This window comes from Schistocerca cancellata, chromosome 8 (assembly GCF_023864275.1).
Source record: "Schistocerca cancellata isolate TAMUIC-IGC-003103 chromosome 8, iqSchCanc2.1, whole genome shotgun sequence".
NCBI lineage: Eukaryota > Metazoa > Arthropoda > Insecta > Orthoptera > Acrididae > Schistocerca > Schistocerca cancellata.
The window spans coordinates 282,970,626-282,994,265 of NC_064633.1; the positions used below are offsets into that span (position 1 = coordinate 282,970,626).

The 23,640-nt window shown below is 43.7% G+C and overlaps 1 protein-coding gene and 1 non-coding gene across 2 annotated transcripts in view; both read left to right on the forward strand.

Moving 5' to 3' along the window:
* The window catches only part of LOC126094700 (uncharacterized), a 477,763-nt gene that overhangs the window by 298,983 nt on the left and 155,140 nt on the right, over positions 1-23,640 (forward strand). The gene's annotated exons all lie outside the window — the stretch shown is intronic.
* Trnaa-agc (transfer RNA alanine (anticodon AGC)) lies at positions 17,939-18,011 on the forward strand. The gene has a single exon. It is a non-coding gene; the product is annotated as a tRNA-Ala (tRNA).

Consider the following 23,640-nt stretch of genomic DNA (forward strand, 5'->3'; position numbering starts at 1 on the left):
GGCCGATTCCGCAGCTTGCCCTGCGTCGTCAAGTTGACACATTGTTTGAAATTTCGTTGCCTTACGTCTTCCAATTCTATAGCATTGTTTCAAGTTAGTGCAACCTTCTACCTCTTCCGTTGAAACCACTGCAATCTATATCGTGCGCAGTTTAATGTGCACGATGTAGTAGGTCACTACCAAGCACATCCTGCAAACTATATTGAGCATCCTTGAAACGCGCGAACACTAGTTTTTATAACAAAATTGTTCAAATGGCTCTGAGTACTATGGGACTTAACTTCTGAGATCATCAGTCCCCTAGAACTTAGAACTAGTTAAACCTAACTAACATAAGGACATCACACACATCCATGCCCGAGGCAGGATTCGAACCTGCGACCGTAGCGGTCGCGCGGTTCCAGACTGTAGCGCCTAGAACCGCTCGGCCACCCCGGCCGGCTTTTTTGTAACAAGTATGCCTTGTCCTCCCTTGAATACCCGTAGTTTTTCTTATGCACTATGCGGTCATATTTCTGCGGACTTATTCGAAATCTGTTCATAATATTTCTTTTGCTATGCTTCGGATGATATTTCATGTACGTGATTACGTTGAGTACCTACCCCTTGGACAACGATTGTTCTTTTATAGTTTCACTGGAGACAGAATTTGTGACTGCCTGTCCGACAGCCGGCCGGAGTGGCCGTACGGTTCTAGGCGCTACAGTCTGGAGCCGAGCGACCGCTACGGTCGCAGGTTCGAATCCTGCCTCGGGCATGGATGTGTGTGATGTCGTTAAGTTTAATTAGTTCTAAGTTCTAGGCGACTGATACCTCAGAAGTTAAGTCGCATAGTGCTCAGAGCCATTTGAACCAACCTGTCCGACAAGGATGATACACTACATGGTTCGACACCTGTTTCAGTATCATCTCCACTTGTTAAGCACGTGTCTTTGTATTCCTCATGTACATTGTCCGCAAAGTTGAGTGTATACGACAGCACATTCCACAGACTCATCCTGCAGAAACGTTAATATTTGAAGTGTCACTTCTTTTTCATGCTGCGGTATTACTAGGGTTCCTTTCTGACGAAATGTCGACTTCGACAACTGTTGTTGACGGTATAATGTTTGCTTTGTTTATCATTGCCATTGCTCTGGATTGTATCAACACCTCTAGCACTGTAGCATTGTTGTGAGTTACTTGTCGGCTAATCAGTTAAACAACGCTCCGTAGCCACATGCTGTGCTTACCAGTACCGCCCCCTTTTGTCATTAGCAGCCAGTGTTGTGGTTGCATGGTAGACAATATGTGGGGCATTGAACGTCGTCAACATCATTGGACTTCTGCGTCCTCGCACTCAGTGGGGTTTCTTGTAAGTGAATTCGAACGTGGGCCGGTTGTTAGTCTCGTCTGTTGTGTACTTCCGTAAACAAGATACCGAAGTTTTCTACATTTCAAGAGGCACTGTACCGAAAATTTATACAGCATATAGGGAAAGCGGAAATGCGGCATCCACTAAGTTACAACGTAGACGAAAGTGCAAGTGGAATGAACGTGACTCGCGGTCATTGGAGAGGACTGTGACGAAAAATAAGATGACAACCGCTGCTAACGTCACTGAAGAACTGAACGTCGCACTCGCGTACCCTGTCAGCACCAAAACAACACGAAGGGAGATCCATAAGCACAGAGTTGTAGGGCGAGCCGTAACTCTGAAGCCACTGAGTGTTGCAAATACTCGTGATAGGAATATTTGGTGCCGAAAAAATGTTTAAATGCGTGTGTAATCTTATGGGGCTTAACTGCTAAGGCCATCAGTCCCTAAGCTTACACACTACTTAACCTAAATTATCCTAAAGACAAACACACACACCCATGCCCGAGGGAGGAGTCGAACCTCCGCCGGGACCCGCCGCACAGTCCATGACTGCAGCGCCTTTGGTGCCGAAGCTATAAAACCTGGACTATGGGGCAATGGAAGAATGTCTTTTATTCGGATGTCTTGTATCACACTGTTTCCAACTTCTGGCTGAGTTTATGCCCCAATATGGCGGTCGTTCGGTGATGATTCGGGCAGCCACATCGTGATATTCTACGAGCCTTATGGTTACTGCGCAAGGTCGATTTACTGCCAAGCATTATGTGACAATTTTGGCTGATCAGGTCCATTCCGTAGTGCAGTGTCTGTTCCCCAGTGGTGTTGCTTCGGTCCAAGACGATGGAGCTCCTGTTCGGGCAGCTCGCATCAGCAACGATTGGTTTTGTGAGGTCGAGGATGCATTGTCACGTCTCCCTTGGCCACCACAGTCAGCTGATGTCACTATTATTGAGCCTTTGTGGTCTACTTTGGAGAGAAGTGTGCATGACCTCCATTCTCGTTACTGATCTTACCATTATTTTGCAAGAAGTGTGCTATAAGACTCCCTTAAAAACCACACAGGGCCTGTATTTATCCAATGAGACGACTGCAAGCTGGTTTGAATGGCAACGGGCTTAAAACAGCTTATCAGTTGTGATAATGTGTTGTGTTTATGGTGTTTCCATATTTATGTCCACAGGGTGATTCACGAAGATATGCAAATATTTTAATATGTTATTCTGCAAGTAAAACTTAAGAAAAAAATTCATGTAAACATAGGTCCGCAAATATTTAGTTACGGAGTTACGTCCAATAAATGATTTTGCCTGAAATTTAGCAACTTCACTAATATGGAGCCGCCGCAAAACTGGACGAGGTTAAAGTAAAGCACGATTTCCATTTATTTTGTTTTTACTGGTCTGGCGAATGTAATAAAACATGTCCCAAACGACACAAAGTCAGTAAACGTGAGGCATTACTTGAAAAAAAAAAAAAATACATCCGACGGGGGGAGCCGGATTACTTGCTCGCAAAAAATGGTTCAAATGGCTCTGAGCACTATGGGACTTAACGTCTAAGGTCATCAGTCCCCTAGAACTTAGAACTACTTAAACCTAACTAACCTAAGGACATCACACACATCCATGCCCGAGGCAGGATTCGAACCTGCGACCGTAGCGGCCGCGCGGTTCCAGACTGTAGCGCCTTTAACCGCTTGGCCACCACGGCCGGCTACTTGCTCGCATTATGAATGCAATACACGAAATTAAGAACAACCCTGTGAAACCGAAACGAGCAACAAAATTTGTTCATACACGTGCAGCTAAATGTATTGAACTCGGTGCAGACATTTTTGAACATTTATTGTGAATGTATTGTGGAATTGTATGCACGCTGTGCAATTTCCTTAACGCTGAGCTTTGTTTTTTCCGGTTTAAAATGGATTCACGTGTGCTATGGTATTAATAAAAGCAGATTATCTGACACATTCATACTGTTTGGGTTAACGTTATTACCATTATTTTTTCAAAATTAAATTCTCTACAACTTCTGTTGAAAACTTGGTGGAATTGTCTGGAATTTGAGAAACAAATTGGGCCAAGTAGATAATAAATTAAAAATTTTACGAAATTACTTCTTTGCTTCTCAGGATGATCTGGAAAACTAGTGCAGATACACGTCTGGGACATGTTTTATTAGATTCACCAGATTAACAACAACAACAAAATAAACGGAAATCGTCCTTTACTTTAATCTCGTACAGTTTTGTGATGGCTTCATATTAGCGAAGATGCTAAATTTCAGGCAAAATATTTTATTAGCCGTAACTCCGTAATTAAACATTTGCGGACCTATGTTTATATGAACTCTTTTCTTTAGACTAACTTGTAGAATAACATATTAAAATATTTGCATATCTTAGTGAATCACCCTGTATATATCGCGAAGAGACCGTGATCATAAAATTAGAGAGATTGGATTTCATACGAAAGCTTACCAACCATTCGCCACCGGAATACAAGAGGAAGGAGGGAGGGGGGGGGGGGTTAATGTCAAAGGTATCTACCGCCACATTCCGTAAGATGGCTTGCGGAGTACAAATGTAGGTGTAGATTCACTCTCCTGATACATCGTAAATAAGCCGCGGATAGCAAGTATAAACTACATGGGTCTGCAGACAACCACGCAGATAGGGCAACCACATCTGGTGTGTTAATAAACCGCTTCAGCTGTACTTAGTCCTTTCTAGGTCTAATGTTTTACGTATATGTTCAACTGAAGATGTGGCTCGTAGTGCCATGAAAGCAGTAGTTATCTAAAAATAAAGGACTAAATACGGCTGATGCGGTTTATTAATACCCAAGACTTCCATGAATGCCTTACTAAGAAAACAAGGAGGGGTTCTATGCAGAGTTGTTTGGAGACTGAAACTTCGTGGCAGATTAGAAATGTGCGCCGGACCGCAACTCTTACGAGGAACTTAAACTTTCGCCAACAATATTCTTACCGGCTGACATGTCCAAGAATGACCAACGACCCGTTCTCACAGCCCTACTTCCGCCAGTACACCATCTGCTACATTCCAAACTTCACAACAGCTCCTCGGCATACCTTCCTTCACTGAAGCAGATGAGGTACTGGCGGAAGTAGAGCTGAGTCCCGGGTCTTGCATGGATATCTAAGCCGATAACAGTTCTGCAAAGTTCCGGATTGTAATCGCGGTGCGGCTAATCTGCAACAGAGTGTAAGATTAATTCGAAAATGACAGTAAAAGAATAACGAAGAGAACCGTGATACGGACTTTTTTTCGTTTTCCTGCTAGAAATGCGTTGTTGGTGTGCTTGTTGTATTGTAGTAGAGAAATACAATTCCAGCTCCAATTTCGCCGTCCTAATTGCTCTTCCCAATGTTGCTAAGAAAAACAGTTCAGAAGAAGCTACATTCCACATTTGTTATCCTTCCACATCTGAGGCCTTCTTGGTAATTCGCACGGCTGCACTAACGTCCCACGGTCGTCAAGGCTACCCTAATTGACGCCAAGGTCTCTGGGCCAGTGTCGTTCACACCCAGTTCAAAGTCGAGTCTTTCTTACTAGCGATTCTGACCTTGATTTCGTTCTGTTTGTGTTACATTCACCACATCCTGTTAATCGGGAGTTCAGCTGCTATTACGGTGCTTATCAATGGGGAGCCAGCACACACGGAAGGTTTCCTCGCAATCATTTGTCTACGAAATCTGTTATCAAGCAACAAATCATTTTTTTAAATTTGATGAAGGTACCGGTTTCTCAAAAATAGGGCTTCAATTTTACAGCAATAAATCTCATCGTCTTGTAGTGGTCTCTTTCGTGATTTTTCGTTCGTAAAGGCAGTAACTTGAATTTCCTCGAACACTTCGCAAAATATTCAGCGTTATTCGCAAACCATAATCAGTTAGAGATGTATAAAGACAACTTGTTATTACTTAACAAAACCAATAACTCATTAGCAGAGTTGTAAGTGGACCTACTTCATGCACGAGGGAACAATTCTCTCTAGTGAAATTCTTGGTTAGAACTGGATCGATTGCTCTAATTTAACTTCTATTTTATTAAATCAAAATAGTTGCCGCGAGTGACCTGATCGACAAGTTTAAACAATCTTGACAGGTCTATACATTCGAATGCCTTCGAAATATATATATTGGTGGCGCTGTTACTTGGTGGCTGTTCGTTAGCTGTGTGAGTATTGCCTCGCATTCATCATAAACTTTAGAACAGTATCATACTTGGGACGGAGTGTCTTCTTTCTGATACTGCCAAGAACTTTATTAAACGACGTGACTGTATTATTTTCAGTCTTTTTGTCTCACGGCGCTACTCGTTAGTGTTAGCGATTTCAGTACTGCATTGTCAGTACTGGATGTCCCAAACCTGTAGAGTCAGGCATATACAGAAGGCAGACATACTAAATTGAGCATTTACAGTTAAGGAACCAACGGCCGAAAATTAACATTTAACACAGTAAGAGGTGTTGAATGCCTGTAAAGCACGCATATGTAAACTCCTTGTGTTTCTGTAAACGACTGCTTACCTCATTGAATTTGGTGACGCTATCCTGAAAAACAGTTCACAGTATCATGGAGGCGTTATGACTGATAACAATTTATGACTGGCTGCCGAAGATAGTGCATTCTTTTTTGCTGGAAATTGGAGGCATGCATTTAATGTTTGACGCAGCAGGATAAAGGCGAATGAAGAAAGAAACGCTTCGCAGCACGCGGTATCCTAACAGGAAAAAAATTATGGCTGCGGACAGAAACCATCGAGAAATAATCGGTCAAGTCACAGGGGGCTGGTAAAGGTTTTCGAGAAAAAAGTTTGAGGCACAGCTGAATTTGAGCAGTGTTGGATCGGGTGGTAGAAGATTCTCTGTGAAATGCATACGCTGGAGATTTCAGTGTTGAGAATACCAGTGAAGTGTTGAAGAATACAGTTGAAGTGTTGAGAATACCAGTAAAACAGAAAATACGCTCCTCCCTTCCAACCACCGCGAAATGGTTTTGAACCAAGGGCTTAGTTTTATTAGTGGATTATCCAGTGCAGTTAGTACTGTGATTGTCGAACTCCCTGTTATTTGTATTGTTTATGGGTGATTAAGTTCTCAGCCGGCCGGAGTGGCCGTGTGGTTCTGGGCGCTACAGTCTGGAGCCGAGTGACCGCTACGGTCGCAGGTTCGAATCCTGCCTCGGGCATGGATGTGTGTGATGTCCTTAGGTCAGTTAGGTTTAACTAGTTCTAAGTTCTAGGCGGCTGATGACCTCAGAAGTTAAGTCGCATAGTGCTCAGAGCCATTTGAACCATTTGATTAAGTTCTCAACTACTATAATAGTCATGTCCGGAGTGATAAAAATCCTTACACCACTCTCATCTCAGTTCACCGGCAACAATTCTCTGTCAACTGTATAGCACGCCACAGTCGCACTTGAAGATGAGATCATCTGCCTTGTTGACACATTATACAGTTTCCACAAAAGCATGCTGCGCAATGACCAAGAACCTTCCGAACACTGAGCTCTAAGTTTTATACCAGAAGTCTGATAAAAGAATATAATCTACAGAAACGACGGTTTTTTGCGATTTTGTCCTAAGTACGGAGGAGAAACGAGGACATAGAACAGCAGATAAACTACTGTAGTCTATAACTATAGACTTCAGATTAGACACATATAGATAGAATACAAACTATCGGATTTATCAGTTCTCTATAAAGCAACAGAACGAAGAATAAATTTTGATAAGTGAGTGACAATAATCAAGCACAAGATTGAGTCCTCAACGGTTAGGACGTGCTAGGTATCTTCTGCATTACTGAAGAAGACAGATTTTAATTTCGGGCTCAGTAACGGCCTGCTGTAATTGCTTCTTAATGTTGCATTAATGGCACACCGCAGACTAGGTGCAATGATAAACGTGACCGTTAAGTTTCGTGAGAGCCAGTTAGAAGGTAACAGTCACTAACGGCGGATCGCTGCAAATAAAATCACTGAGTTGAATTTGACGTTCGAAGTCCCAGTGCGACGTCAGAAGCCAAGTGCAAGAACTTCAAAAACAAGAATATCAGTTAGTTACTGCGCCATTATCTCTTTGAATCCTTAACCCCTAGAACAAACACTGTGTATAACAAATTCGAAAGCTCTGCTTTTCTAAGAATGTATATTGTTTACCGACTGTTTAAATATTTGCTAAAGTGGCAGTCTTCTTGCTTATGTTGATTTCATGTCACCTCTACTGCCCTGAACTTCGTCACCTAGGATTATTAAATATTGATAACAGAACGTATCACGTACTGTAATGAACTTAACACTTATTTTATCCACAGTGGTGGACAATTTTAGTCACTGCTAAACTGCTCGTAACATACGTAACTATATCTCTCACTTCTTTTTCTTTCCCATCTTGAAAACATGATCTAAAATGAGTCGACATTAGTATAAACTTGTTATTTCTTCTTAGAAATCAGCGCTCTTCCGATTTCCGGCGTCGCGCTCCAAGGAAAAATGCGAGAGCTACATTTTTAAGCTCTGGTCTGTTGGGAAATTATACCACAGTAAAAATCCTTTAAAGCCTTGCGCTGATGTGCGGCGCAATGTCTCTAGTGTGTCCAACGATTGCGTCACATGGCACTTTTCAGTTCTGAATTCACAGTGAGCATGTAAAGTTGCCTAAACCAATAGTGTCAAATAGTGTCTCCCGCCAAGTACTGTCATTCGATTTATTCATGCCGGAGGTTGCGCCTGAATTCACGCAGCCCATATAACGCAACTTACATGCGTGACCTTCATGGCAACGCTGAACCAAACATTGCAAATTCAACAAAGACGCGATCAGCGTTTTCGATGGGAAGTGTTTGATCACCCACCTGTTTGATCACCCACCATGCAGCCCGGACTTGGCTCCCACTGATTTTCGTCACTTCGCTCATATGAACCGCTGGCTACTAGGACAGCGCTTTGGAACAGACAATGAACTGCAGACCAGCGTAGAGAACTGGCACAAAGTACAAGCGGCTACGTGCTGTGACGAGGATATTTGAAAGTTGGGACAACTCTACGACAAATGTCTAAGTCGGAGTGGCGACAATGTGGCGACGCAGCTGAAAGGGTTGGGTTGTTTGGAGGAGGAGACCAGACAGCGAGGTCATCGGATTAGGGAAGGACGGGGAATGAAGCCGGCCGTGCCCTTTCAAAGGGACCATCCCGGCAGTTGCCTGGAGCGATTTAGGGAAATCACGGAAAACCTAAATCAGGATGGCCGGACGCGAGATTGAACCGTCGTCCTCCCGAATGCGAGTCCAGTGAGCTAACCTCTGCGCCACCTCGCTCTGTGCAGCTGGAAGGTACAACTAAATGTAGCACATAAAACATTTTTGAGTTTCACTCTTTTTCTTCTTCTTCGGCTGCTTTTCACAGATTAGGCGTTTCGAGGTGGTCTGGCTTCAGTTCCATCTTTTAACTTCCCGTCCTACGTCCTATCTTTTGGGTTTGTACTGTAAGGGCATCTTTGGAATTCTTGTTTCTACCACTCGTTGCAGGTGTTCCTTCTAGTTTTGTTAATGTTCTTCTATTTCGCGATTTATTGCAAAAATATTCAGTATTTATTAGGAATCCTGTCCAACCTTTCACATCCTTTGACTTGTCTTAAATATTTCATTTCAGGCGCTCTAATATGGCTCAAATTTTTCAATGTCATAACCCAGGATTTACTGCAGAAAAAGTACAACCATCACCTTATGGAATATCAGTTTTCTCTCTCTTCACATATTTTTAACTTTCTATTGACAGTGGCACATATACTCTGAAATCTCTGTAATTTAATATGTACATCCTCTGTTTTGTGAAAAGTAATATAGCTCCTTAGGTAATTGAAGTACTGAACTTGCTTCAAAATCTGATCTTAGATTACAGTTTTGCTTCACACTGGGTACGTCCTATGGAACGTTTTATTTACTGATATCCTTAAAATTATAATTCTTTCTAATTAAGTTTAGAAGATGTATTTACTTTTATAGTTCGTCTTCAGCATATTATAGTATGTTGATATATTATTCTTGTTTATGTGGAGTCCTTTCCATTTTCGTATGACATCGTCTATATAAAATTAAAAAGAGCAGGACATAAAGTAAACCCCTGCCTCACACTTTGGTTTATTAAAATCTTTTCTCTTGTGTAATGGGGGACGTCACATTTAAGTTCCATTATACAGACTCTCTGATATATTTTATTAAGTGATTAGGGTATATAAGTTTTGCCATACTCTAGTTTCCTTTTCTCGACCGATCGGAACTTAACAAAGCCTTCGTGTAACTATGTGGACCACTGCAGGTGCTGACGATGTGGAACTTTTTTTTCTTTTTTAGTCGTGGTCGACGTTGACGACAGATGACACGTCTCGTTTCCGTTTAGGCAGCGTGTACATGAAGAAAAAAGAGCATTTTTTCAGTAACATTGTTTCGAAATGCCGGTTTTTAGCATATCTTTTGCTATCGAGTATTAGTTTGTCTGATTGTAAAAACGCAAGTGCTTCACATCACCCGCTCACCCTCATAGGGGTGGCGCGATAAAGTACAGTCGTGTGATAAGAAAAATGCAATTGTGAGGAGTATTTCTCGGTCCTCAATGGACCGTTGCGTTCCTGTTTGTTGAAGGTTAACTGTTCGTCTTCGGTGAATTGAATTATCGACTGACGGTGCGCGATGTCTGCAGTTCTCCAAGGTCGCATTTCATTATAAAGCGAGTCGGGCCTGGTGGTTTGACGGGTGGCTTTGTGGACACGCAGCTCCCTGCATTTACATCAACATCTACACTCCGCAAGCCACCCAACGGTGTGTGGCTGAGGGCACCTTACGTGCCACTGTCATTACCTCCCTTTCCTGTTCCAGTCGCGTATGGTTCGCGGGAAGAACGACTGCCGGAAAGCCTCCGTGCGCGCTCGAATCTCTCTAATGTTACATTCGTGATCTCGTCGGTAGGTATAAATAGGGGGAAGCAATATATTCGGTACCTCGTCCAGAAACGCCCCCTCTCGAAACCTGGACAGCAAGATACACCGCAATGCAGAGCGCCTCTCTTGCAGAGTCTGCCACTTGAGTTTCCAAACATCTCCGTAACGCTATCACGCTTACCAAATAATCCTGTGACGAAACGCGCCGCTCTTCTTTGGATCTTCTCTATCTCCTCTTTCAAACCGACCTGGTACGGATCCCACACCGATGAGCAATACTCAAGTATAGGTCGAACGAGTGTTTTGTAAGCTACCTCCTTTGTTGATGGACTACATTTTCTAAGGACTCTCCCAATGAATCACAACCTGGCACCCGCCTTGTTTGTTTGCCAATGGCGAGAAAAATATCCTTGATTTTTGGCACTTCCTTAATTAACGCCGTTGTGCAGTTTGCAATCCCAAATGCAGAAAATTTTTATCCAATTTCCTTTGCAGTGTGTTTCTTAACCAACCCCAGAGCTGAAGTGTTACTGCAATGAGTTGATCCACGCCTTTTCCATTCTTAGGACCGATTATTCTCCATTGATGGGAATGTTCTTCTCCGCATAATTATGCGGTGTCACCGAATCTAGAAACTTGCCGCTCCCTCATTCTCGCGATATCGGTTTCCTGCTATTCTCGGTGGTATTAATAATGATTTACAAAAATAAATAAAAAAATAATTGATGTCTTTTGTAGAGAATGAGACATGGTAGCCAGGCTTCGGGTTCCGACTCCTGCCCACTTTGCCCTCACCCTTTGGGCGCTATAAAAAAACAGGATGTGAGCAATCGCCAGAAAGGACACATGGTTTCGATTCCACGTTAAACTGCAGGTGCCCTTTCACCGATTGGGGTGGGTTAGGGTCAGGCAAGTCGCCCAAGCGACATCCACCTGAAAGACTTGCGCGAGGCTACTGGGCCACACGAAATTATTATCGTAAAGCGAGAGAGGTGCCGTGACCTCTGTGATTCTATGACTGCATGTTTAGAAATAGTATATTATTGTTGCTCTGTGGTCATTGATCAGTCTCATTTGAGTGGCGGGGACGTGTATGTAAATATACTCCGTATCTATTTACGAGTCTTGTGGTAGCATCGCACACTCATTATACGAGAGTTACAGGTCATCTTATTCTGCCTCGGAGCACTGGTAGAGCTCGCCCAGTGTGATCTAGTGTAGGGGTGGGGAAAGTAGCAGCTGCACCACTCTTAACTCACGTTTGAAGGATACACCACACTAACCTTACCAATGTGATGGACACAGAAGCATTGGTACTTGTTGTGGCTTGGCAAGACAGACAAGCCACTATGACCGGTAGCCGAAAGGCACGCGTTTAAGCTCACGCAGGCTGGCGTGAGGTCTGGAACAGTTAAGGGAATTTATAATAGCAAATAAAGTACATAGTTGATGAATACTTAACTTTAATCCATAATTGGTGAACATCGGTCTGACGGTACAGGCGTCACAAGATAAATAGCAAATGATAATGGCGCCTTGCTAGGTCGTAGCAAATGACGTAGCTGAAGGCTAGGCTAACTATCGTCTCGGCAGATGAGAGCGTAATTTGTCAGTGAACCATCTCTAGCAAAGTCGGCTGTACAACTGGGGCGAGTGCTAGGAAGTCTCTCTAGACCTGCCGTGTGGCGGCGCTCGGTCTGCAATCACTGACAGTGGCGACACGCGGGTCCGACGTATACTAGCGGACCGCGGCCGATTTAAGGCTACCACATATCAAGTGTGGTGTCTGGCGGTGACACCACAGTACTCTCCTACTAGAATTTCAATGTGTCTTCTAGCGATGTCGCACACTGTCTGATAATAATAATAATAATAATAATAATAATGAAATAGGTAATTCATGTTACGTGTCTTCATTCGACCTAGGAGCTCTGGCCGGTCCCTAATGCTGGTGTTTCACGATGATCCACTCCCTACGGTGAGGAGAACAACAAAGATACCATCCACGCAGAGGCTCTAGCATTAAAAACGGGATATTCGGGGAGGAGGGGAAACTTACTAGTTCAGAGCGAAAGAGAGAGGGGAGCGCTTGGCACTTAAACTGTTAGCTACGTTTATTCAAAAGTCGCCCCCAGATTTCCGCAGACGAACGTGTAGGCTTCGGCAAGCTTCGACTGGTTTGCTGTGGCGGGATGCTCCATCCGTGAATGATTGATTTCATAGCAGTGGGCTCGATCATTCTTGGGGATATGATCGTGATCTGGTGTAGCCGAGTGTTCACCAAAAAAGTAAGTACGATGTCGTGTGCCCCAAGAAAACGGGGATACGCTCATTAATGCGACAATCATGATTATTTAATGATCACCTCAAAAAATATATAGTCACGGAATTAATTTTGTGTTTATTAGAAGGCAGTTGCCTTCCTCAGTTCTTTGCTGGATGTATTCCAATCTCTGTCTTCCTCTTCCTCTACAGTTTTTACCCTCTACTGCTACACACCGAAATGCCGGCGCCACAGTAGCGCAGCACGGCGCCAGAAGAACAAAAACAAAACGGCACAGTCCATCAGTAAAGCTGAATATCGTGCGGTAATTCGTTTTCGGCAGCATAAGAAATGTTGCGTCCGTGGCCGGCTACTCTGGACGGCTGGAGATTTTAACTTTGTCAATGGGCTGTGCTGTTTTGCTTCGTCTCCTCAAGCGGTGTGATGATAATGGTACTGCGGCCAGGGCTTTTCGGTATGTACCACGGCTATAGCAAACAAACAAAAAATTTATCATAGAAGTATGTTATTTTGAAGTGGTAATTAAAATTTCCTTACTACCCCTCATATGTATAAGGGCTTGTCAGGCAGAATGAGCACCGGTCTCAAATAATTCTGACGCTAGTAACTGTCACATCGATTTAATAACTAGATGTAACGCTACGAAGTGATGTGCTGTGGACTGAACACATAAAAGTAGAAGTTTCGGGAATTTTGGCGCATCTGTGAAGGAGGCTGGATATCAACCGCGTGTGACTGTTCGACAATAGTGTGTGTGGGATACCCGTCTAGTCAGTTCAAACCATCCAGGACACGCCTTCTGTGATTCCTGTGCACGGGGAGACAATACCTAAACGATAATAACATTTCCTCGCCCTGTGTGGGAATTACAGAAAGTGTGCAAGTTGTGAGTCGGTCCGGGAGCCGTACACGGCTAGCCGAAGTTGTTAAGGCGGCCACTCCAGATAAACGGGATATCCAGGTTTCGGTTCTGGTCCGGCACAAATTATCATTTATTAGAAATAAATTTTACAGCTGCTGGCTAATCGTATTTGAAATTACGAATACATTTCGTCTATTTAATACGGCTGCAGGTCGTCGAGCAATGTCATTGCGTAGTACTATTCACTGACGTGACAAAATCGGGGGATAGCGATAGGCATATATACAGATGACGGTAGTACCGCGTATACATAGTACAAAAAAGAGTCAAATACATGGGTACTCATATATTAAATAACTTACCAGAATATATCAAAGTTCTTTAAGTGATAAAAGATCGGTTTCAGAGCGAATTAAAGACCTTCCTGTTGGCCAACTCCTACTCGATCGATGAATATCTCCACAAGGATTATAGCTCAAAACTCTGTCTGCATTAGAATTGTGCAATATCCATGTATATCAGTAAAAAAAAATAACCTTTGACTCTTTCCACTTCCCAGAGAGCAGAGACTTCTCTCCAAGGGATCCATGCAAAACGATAAATGTAATGGGCTGTGACAGCAGAAGGTGGAAGCGAGTGCCTTTGCTAACAGCGCGACTTCGTCTTTAGTGTCTCTCCTGGGCTCGTGACCGTATCGATTGGACCCTAGACGACTGGCAAATTGTCACCTGGACAGATGATCCCGATTTCAATTGTTAACAGCTGATGGTAGTGTTCGAATGTGGCGCAGACCTCACGAAGCCACGGACCCAAACCGTCAAGAAGGCACATTGCACGCTGGTGGCGGCTGCATAACGGTGTGGGCTGTGTTTACATGCTATAGACCGGGCCCTCTGGTCAATATGAACCGGCCTTTGTCTGGAAACGGTTTTTGCAGCCGTTCATGGACTTCATGTTCTCAAACAACGATGTCTTGTCACCGGGCCACAACTGTCGCGGCTGGTGTGAAGAACATTCTAGACAATTCGAGCGAATGATTTGGCCACCCAGATCCCCCGTCATGAATCCTATCAAATATTTATGAGACATAATCGAGAGGTCAGTTCGTGCCTGAAATCATGCTAAGGCAATACTTTCGCCGTTGTGGACGGCTGTAGAGACAGCATGACTCAGTCTTTCTGCAGGGGACTTCCAACGAATTGTTGAATCTATGTCACTTCGAGTTTCTGCACTTCGCCGGGCAAAAGGAGGTCCGACACGCTATTGGTATGTATCCCATGACTTTTTCCCTTCGGTGTACAGACACTGAAAAATACACAAGTAAAATATCGTTACTTGCCATCCTTCCTGGTGGTGCATTTTCAGCCGGCCGCTGTGGCCGAGCGGTTCTAGGCGCTTCCGTCCGGAACCGCGCTGCTGCTCCGGTCGAAGGTTCGAATCCTGCCTCGGGCATGGATGTGTGTGTTGTCCTTAGGCTAGTTAGGTTTAAGTAGTTCTAGGGGACTGATGACCTCAGATGTTAAGTCCCATAGTGCTCAGAGCCATTTGAACCATTTGCATTTTTAATGTACGATATGTTCAATGTGCATATTTAATCGATTCCTGTCTGTTTGGAAGATGAGCTGGCGAGTGTGGTAAATTGGTGGTGTGTCGTTAACTAGTACACAGGAGTATCGAGATGCTTTTTTTTTTTTTTTTTTTAAGCGAGTCAGGGAACGCCAGTTTGAACGAGCAACCGTTACCTCGTAACGGTGTCGGAAGCACGCCCGAAAACGCACACTTCTGGTGGTAGCTCAAACCAAATGGCTACTGTTTGCCGGAAACGTTATTCGTTCTTACGTAATTCGACAAAGAGATTACATGAACAGTATTCGCGCTTATTTTGGTGGCAATGATAGTCCTAATAGAAAATTAAGTAGGAAATCTTCTGCAGGGCCCGTAATAAGAGAACTATGTAGGATACTTTTCCCCCTTCACTTGTATGTCTGAAAGGCAGACACTAATCACGATTCACTGTTGTAAGAAATATTCTCGAAACTAGGTACATATCTACTACCCAACAATGGGGATGAAAATCTGTGCCAGACTCCTACTCGAACGTGGATAACGTCATGGGGACCTCGAAGATTCGACACGGTGATCGGCATTTTTTTTATAGTCATCAGTCTTCTTCCTGGTTCGATAGGGCCTTACGAATTCCTCTCCTGTGCCGATTTTTTCACAACAGCGTAGCACTTGCAACCTACGTCCTCTGTTATTTGCTGAATGTATTCCAATCTCTGTCTTCTTCTACAGTTTTTACCCTCTTCAGCTTCCTCTAGTACCATGGAATTATTCCATGATGTCTTAACAGCTGTCCTACCATCCTGTCCCCTTTTCTTGTCAGTGTTTTCCATAGAATCCTTTCCTCGCCGATTCTGCGGAAAACCATCTCATTCCTTACCTTCCACATAATTTTCAGCATTCTTCTGTAGCACGTCATCTCAGATGCTTCTATTCTCTTTCACTACGGTTATCCCACGGTCCATGTCTCACTGCCATACACTACTGCACACTCTCAGAAATTTCTTCCTCAAATTACGACTTATGTTTGATACTAGTAAACATCTCTTTGCGAGGAATACCCTTTCTGCCAGTGTAAGTCTGCCTTTATCTCCTCCTTGCTCCGTCCGCCACGGGTTATTTTGCTGCCTAGGTAGCAGAATTCCTTAACTTTATCTACTTCGTAATCACCAATTCTGATGTTAAGTTTCTCGCTGTTTTCATTTCTGCTACTTCTCGTTACTCTAGACTTTCTTTGCTTTACGTTCCGTCCATATTCTGTACTCATTAGACTGTTCATGCCAATGAGTAGGTCCTATAATTCATGTACAGTTTTACTGAGGATAGCAATGTCATCAGCGAATCTTATTATTGATGCCCGTTCAGCTTTAATTGTAATCCCATTCTTGAACCTTCCTTTATTTCCCTCATTGCTTCTTCGACTGAAAAGCAGGGGCAAAAAACCACATCCCTGTCTTACACCCTTTTAAATCGGTGCACTTCTTTCTTGGTTTACCACTGTTACTGTTCTTCTTTGCTTCTTGCATATACTGAATGTTACCCGTCATTCCATATAGCTTACTCTTATTTTTCTCAGAGTTTCGGATATGCTGCACCATTTTAGATTGTCCAACGTCTTTTCCAGGTCGAGAAATCGTATGAACTATCATAATTTTTCGTCATTTTCCTTTATCCGTCGCACCGTCAGAACTTCCACTCCGGTTCGTTTACCTTTCCTAAAGCCAAGCTGATCGTCCCCTAACAGATCCGCAGTTTTCTTTTCCATTCTTCTGTTTATTGTTCTTGTCAACAACTTTGATGCAGGAACTGTGAAGCTGATTGAGCGATAATTCTCGAACTTGTTGGCCCTTGCAGTCTTGGGAATTGTGTGGATGACGTTTTTCCGAAATTTTCGCACATCGCAAATAAATTGTACAGCTGATGTATAACCGTAGTTGAACTACGAATACTTTTCGTCTCTTTAATACGGCTGTAGATCGTCAAGCAATGTCACTGCATAGTACTATACAGACAGTGCAAGCATATAAGCAAAATATCGTTACTTGCCGTCCTTCATTGTGTTCAATTTTCACTGCCCAACAGTTTTGTGCATATTTAATCGGTGCCAATATGTATGCCTGATGACCTGGCGAGCGTGATAAATCGGTGGTGTGTCGTTAGCTAGCATACACGGGTATCGAGATGCCTTCTTGTTTTTTAGGCGTGCCGGAGTGTCGCAAGTTTGAACGAGCAACCGTTACCAATGTCAGCAGCACGCCCTAAAACTCACATTTCTGCTAGCAATTTAGACCTAATGGCTACTGTGTGCCGGAAACGACTCTCGTAATCCGGAAAAATATTACCTGAACCGCATTCTCGGTTACTTTGGTGTCAATGATAGCCCTAATAGCGAATTAAGTAGGAAAGCTCATCCAGCAGCTACTAGCCCGCCATGAGAAAACTTCGTAAGACCGTTTTTCCAATTTTAATGCGTGTCTGAAAGAACGGTCGCTGTTGACGGTCCACAGCTGTAGGAAATGTGTTCGAAATTAATTCGCTGACTGCGAATCCCTTGATATCTGCTCTGTTAGTCTGTATCTACTACCCAATAGTGACACATAAAAATATGTGCTGTACTGGGACTCGAACCCGGATAACGTCATGGGGACCTCGAAGATACGGGACGCTCACCGGCCTTAGCACGTCAGAAACGTAACGGCTGTTGCTCAGTTTATTAGCTACGTGAACCAGAGGTGGTCACCTCGTGTACCCAACGGCACCCCATACCATCACGCCAAATTGCTTACTAGACTCGGCGAAATGCAGTGAGTAATGAGAGTCATTAGATCAGTAGTGTGTGGGTAGGCTGAGAATTTGGATCTGACGGGAGGCGTCCTAGGTAGTCCGAGCAGTTGCGATGAACAGTCCGTCCGGATGGCGCAATGGTGAGCGCATCTGCTTAGCGAGCAGGAGACCCAGGTTCGAATCCCGGTCCGGCACAAATTTGCAACTATCCCCATTGATTTAAATCAGTGTCCACTGTGTCATTAATTCCTTTGTGTCTTGAGTATTTTCGATGGAAGCACCACTGACAACGCGCCGTCTGTGCTACCGCGTCAAGAAAGACGCAGAAATGGTCGTAAGTCAGTCAGGGGCGCTCTAGGCGACGTCAAAAAAAAAAAAAAAAAAAAATGGTTCAAATGGCTCTGAGCACTATGGGACTTAACATCTGAGGTCATCAGTCCCCTAGAACTTATAACTACTTAAACCGAACTAACCTAAGGACATCACACACATCCATGCCCGAGGCAGGATTCGAACCTGCGACCGTAGCGGTCGCGCGGTTCCAGACTGACGCGCCTAGAACCGCTCGGCCACTCCGGCCGGCTCTAGACGACGTCGCCCTATCATTATGAGATAGTATGAGTCTATTTGCAAGTGTCTGCCAGGTCAGTTCCTTGAGCATCTCCGTGACACGCTTCCATAAATCAACCAAACCTGTGGTGATTCGTGCTGCTCTACTCCGTGTACCTTCAATATCCCCTCCTTACTCATATTTGCTACAGATCCGAAACACACGAGCAGTGTTGTAGAGTGTATGTTTGGAAACAATGTTCTTTGTAGGCCGATTGTATTTCCCTAATATTACGCGAATAACCGAAGTCTTCCATCAGCTTTACCTATGAATGAGACTACGAGAGCGTTCCAATTGAAATGCCTACAGAGTGTTACATCCAGATATTTGTATAAGTTGATCGATTCCAGATGTGAGTCGTTCGTATTATCGGATATAACGTTTTGGCTCCTGCAGCAGTATCCTATTATACTGCAACACTTTCAGTGTGTAACCTGAAACAAACAAAAATTACTTAAGTTTAGTTTCTCGAGGTTATAATTTATGAGTAGTGTGTGTGTGTGTGTGTGTGTGTGTGTGTGTGTGTGTGTGTGTGTGTGTGTGAAATCTTATGGGACTTAACTGCTAAGGTCATCAGTCCCTGAGCTTACACACTACTTAACCTAAATTATCCTAAGGACAAACACACACACCCACGCCCGAGGGAGGACTCGAACCTCCGCCGGGATCAGCCGCACAGTCCATGACTGCAGCGCCTGAGACCGCTCGGCTAATCCCGCCCGGCATTTATGAGTAGGGGAACCGGGACATATATATGCTGATTTCTTTTCGGATTTAAAAAAAAGTGGTTAGATTTATCTTGTTTAAAGTTGTTTAGGCTTATAACATTGTTACTGAAGATAACTTGGTATATACAGGATGTATCATAATTAATGGCGTAAACGCATAGAGTTGAAAGTAAACGATAGTAGAAGCAAAAAAGTCTCAGTAAACACAGGGTCGAAAATGCATACCCTAAGAGCTACTAGCAATTTTTGATCTTCGATACTGTGAAATAAATCTCTTCTACTGTAAGCTCTTTGCTTTCCATATTTTGGAAAGTGGCAGTACCGACCAAAACAATAAAAAAATGTTCAGTAAACATGTGCTTTAAAATGCATACCTTAAAAATTATGAGCATTTGTTCATTAGAAGAGTTACTGTATATTTCAAAGTAAAATATGAATTTTATTCTCTTCATCAGACTACTGCAAGTTATAAGAGGAAGTAAGAGCTGGATGGAACATTCGTTGAGACCGGAATGCTTGCTAACAGACACTTTGAACGGGCTGTTTTGTGAGAGGAGATTGAGAGGAAAGAGGAAATACAAGATGATAGGGAAGGGGAAATTACGCGCACCAGAAGAGAGTGGCTGAAGCCGGAAAGCATGAACAGTTACCTTGTGAAAACCTTCCTCTGGGCAGATCACCAATGATGGCATCGAAAGTAGGGCGATCAACATTTTTCCTTCCTCTTGCTTTTAAAAATTTCTTGCCCGTATCAGCCCATGCTCTAAGAAAAATAATTATTTCTCTTTGATTCATTAGGTTCAAATAGCTTTTTTCTTTAGCAATTTCTATCCTTTCTTGTCCTGTGCCTTGTTGTTTTAGATCGCATTTCCGGCTGCCTCTGTCTTTAAATTTCCTTGTCTGGGGTGTCACTTAGCGTAGCAACGTGAAATAGTGCGTAGACGTACCCCGACAGAACTGTGCAAAGGTGTTGCCATGTTTGAAATAGTTTCGGAACTACTGCAGAAACTTTCAAGTTTTCAAATTATACAAATGTACATTTTAAAGTTGAATAAATTCCTGTAAACGAACATACCTTTATCTACTCTCAATTCTAAAAGATTCGCTGCCTAGGAGCTTCGATATTTGTGTAACAAAATTTACTCATGTCGCACAAAAACAGAAGTATTTTCTCCACGATAAGACGTTCACCCAACTAGTGCCTTAAAGTTTGTGAGAGAGATCTCTAGATGGCAGCACTAATCTTCCATTACTGGTAGCCCTCTAGCAAGAAGAGTTGCCGAGAGAAGTGTTCTGCATAAACGTGCCATGGACTGCCCAACCCCTCGTACACTGAAGAGCCAAAGAAAGTGGTACACCTTCCTAATATCGTATAGGGCCCCCGCCAGCACGCAGAAATACCGCAACACGACGTGGCTGCAGTGCTACAGGGAATTGAAACTGTGGTGTCACCGCCAGACACCACACTTGCTAGGTGGTAGCTTTAAATCGGCCGCGGTCCATTAGTACATGTCGGACCCGCGTGTCGCCACTATCAGTAATTGCAGACCGAGCGCCACCACACGGCAGGTCTAGAGAGACGTACTAGCACTCGCCCCAGTTGTACGACGACTTTGCTAGCGACTACACTGACGAAGCCTTTCTCTCATTTGCCGAGAGATAGTTAGAATAGCCTTCAGCTAAGTCCGTGGCTACGACCTAGCAAGGCGCCATTAACCATATCTGAGAGTCTCACTTGTATTATCAAGAGCGATGTACCACAAGGATGAATTAAAGTTAAGTAAACAGAAGCTCCGTACTTTTCTTTATAGCATTCATTAAGTATCCTGTTTCAGACCTCACGCCAGCCGGCGTGTGTGTCCGTGTGCATTTCGGCTACTTCCGAGTGGCGTGGCTGTCTTGCTACGCCACAACAGAAACCATGAATCCTGCAGGGCTGTCTACAAATCCGTAAGTGTACGAGCGGGTGGAGATCTCTTCTGAACAGCACGTTACAAGGCGTCCCAGATATGCTCAATAACGTTCATGTCTGGGGAGTTTGGTGGCCAGCCGAATTGTCTAATCTCAGAAGAGTGTTCCTGGAGCCACTCTGGAGCAATTCTGGACGTGTGGGGTATTGCATTGTCCTGTTGGAATCGCCCAAGTCCGTCGGAATACACAATGGACATGAAAGGCTGCAGGTATCAGACAGGAAGCTTACGTACGTGTCATCTGTCAGAGTCGTATCTAGACGTATTAGCGGTTCCACATCATTCCAACTGCATTCGCCCCACACCATTAAAGAGCCTCCACGATTTTGAACAGTCCCCTGCAGATATGCAGGGTCCATGGATTCATGAGATTGTCTCTACACCCACACACATCCATCCGAGTGATACAATTTGAAACGAGACACGTCCGACCGGGCAACATGTTTCCAGTCATCAACAGTTCAATGTCGATGTTGACAGGCCCAGGCGAGGCATAAAGTTTTGTGTCGTGCAGTCATCTAGAGTATACGAGTGGGCCTTCGGCTCCAAAAGCCCATATCGATGGTGTCTCGTTGAATGGTTCGCACGCTGACACTTTTTGATGGCTCAGCATTGAAATCTGCAGCAGTTTGGGGAAGGGTTACACCTCTGTCATGTTGAACGATTCTCTTCAGTCGTCGTTGGTTCCATTCTTGCAGGATCTTTTTCCGGCCTCAGCGATGTCGGAGACTTGATATTTTACCGGATTCCTGATATTCAGGTACACTCGTGAAATGGTCATACGGGAAAATACCCGCTTCATCGCTACCTCGGAGAAGCTGTGTCCCATCGCTCATGCGTCGACTTTAACACCACTTTCAAACTCAATTAACTCTTGATAACCTGCCATTGTAGCAGCAGTGACAACTGCACCAGACTTTTGTTGACTTACGTAGGCTATGCCGACCGCGGCGCCGTTCTCTGCCTGTTCACATACCTCTGTATTTGAATACGCATGCCTTCTTTGGCGCTTCAGTGTTATGCGGCTGTGCTCCATGGAATAAATTGGGCAAAATCCATAGTACGTAGATGAATTTATAAGATTTGTTGCATTTGTGAGTAATAATAGTCCTATGCTCAAACTTGTGCAATTTCAATAATTTAATTCTGTGACGAAAATTTTACTTGTTTTCTCTGTTAAGTTCAGGCTGTCATGGTTGCCTATCACACACTATCCGATCAAAATTATGCTGTTACCCCTGCGTAATACGGAAATGTGTATGTCACGAGAGAAAGACCAGCGACTAGAAAACGAGGCGGGCAATACTGTGTTGTCAGTAGAGTGGCATTAGCAGCAGAATTCATCAGTCAGGAGACTTCAGTGAATTCGTACGCAGATTAGTCATGGGAGAACACGTAAATAACAAATGTATCAGGAGCATTTCAACCCTTCCAAAGCTCCCAAAGTTTACTGCTGGTGATGTGATTGTGAAGTGGATACCCAATTGAAGAACCTCAGCTAAACTGACACAAGGAATACCTCATGTAATGACGAACAGGGATAGTCGAGGACTGTGTAGGGAAATTTTTTAGAATTCAATGAAATGACTTGTCCGTTCCAGTGGAGTACGACCAGCATTCCAGCTAGCACAATGACTGCATATAGGGAGTTTAAAAGTTTGGGGTGTAATGGTCAAACAGCTCCTCATACCCCAAAGTTTCTGTGGAGTATGGAGTAGCATGGGGCGGTATAAAAAGAGTCGCTTCTGGAAAGTGGACGACTGGAAGAAAGTGAGCTGGAGTGATGAATCACGCTACACACTGTGGCAATCCGGTCGAAGGCGAATGCCTGGAGTACGTTTCCTCCCATCGTGTGTGGTAGCAACAGTGCAGTGCGTAGGAAGCGGTGTTGTAACTGGGCGGCGTTTTTCGTGGTTAGTGTGTAGTCCCGAGATTCCGCTTAAAAAACGCAAAATCTGTGGAAATAGGAACATCTTCATACATAGTGAGACAGTTTGGTAACATTTGCAAATACCGGCTGTTGGGGAAGATGGACTGTTCTGTCATATGTCTTGGATTTATGTTATTTTACTGACAGCCTCAATTGGTTCTGGCCACTATTTGGTATTTTATTTGTTTGACACACACTGATCAACGTTTATGGGTATTTTATTGATCTGTCATGTGGCACTTTGCTGGTTCTTGTGTTGCCATCATGGTGTAATTTGGATACATTACATCGGTATGTCAAAGCATATGACATTTCAGATATTGTGGTTTACAGTTTTCGAATTAAGTAATGGGTGTTTTAGAATGGGTTGTACCACATTTTTTTAAATTGGCGTTACACCTTATCTGATGGAGTATTGGTCTACATCGTTATGTGTTGTGTGTGATTAGAGATCAGAGGGTACCAGATTGTCTTAGGTTCCCGGGCCCAACTCTGAGACAATGCAGTTGTAGCAGTTAGGTTGCAGATATTTAAATGTGCTTTCGGGTTCCTAGGTCTTATTTCTAGGATGGTTTTATTATGGAGGA